Below are 305 nucleotides of genomic sequence, written 5' to 3' on the forward strand. Positions count from 1 at the left end.
GGGGGGGGAATCGCAAAAAGTGGCAAGTCAACTTCACTCCATTTGTCATTATGGAAAAAGGAGCCAAGTCAACTTTTCTCTTAAAGAAATTTTCATGGAGCTTAAAACAAAAAAGAAGCAATTTACACTAAAATCATGCGCAAGTCAACAACAGTCTGATCTGGTAATACACTGTTAGAAAAAATCCTGGGATTTCACGGAGGAGCACTCGTGAAAAGTATTGCCAAAGTCCTTTGGGATTTCCCAAAAGAACTCTGTAGATTTCACGTGTCGAGTTTAGCTTTGAAACATATAGACAAATAAAA

Source organism: Frankliniella occidentalis, unplaced genomic scaffold (genome assembly GCF_000697945.3).
Source record: "Frankliniella occidentalis isolate FOCC.00 unplaced genomic scaffold, Focc_3.1 Scaffold123, whole genome shotgun sequence".
Taxonomy (NCBI): Eukaryota; Metazoa; Arthropoda; class Insecta; order Thysanoptera; family Thripidae; genus Frankliniella; species Frankliniella occidentalis.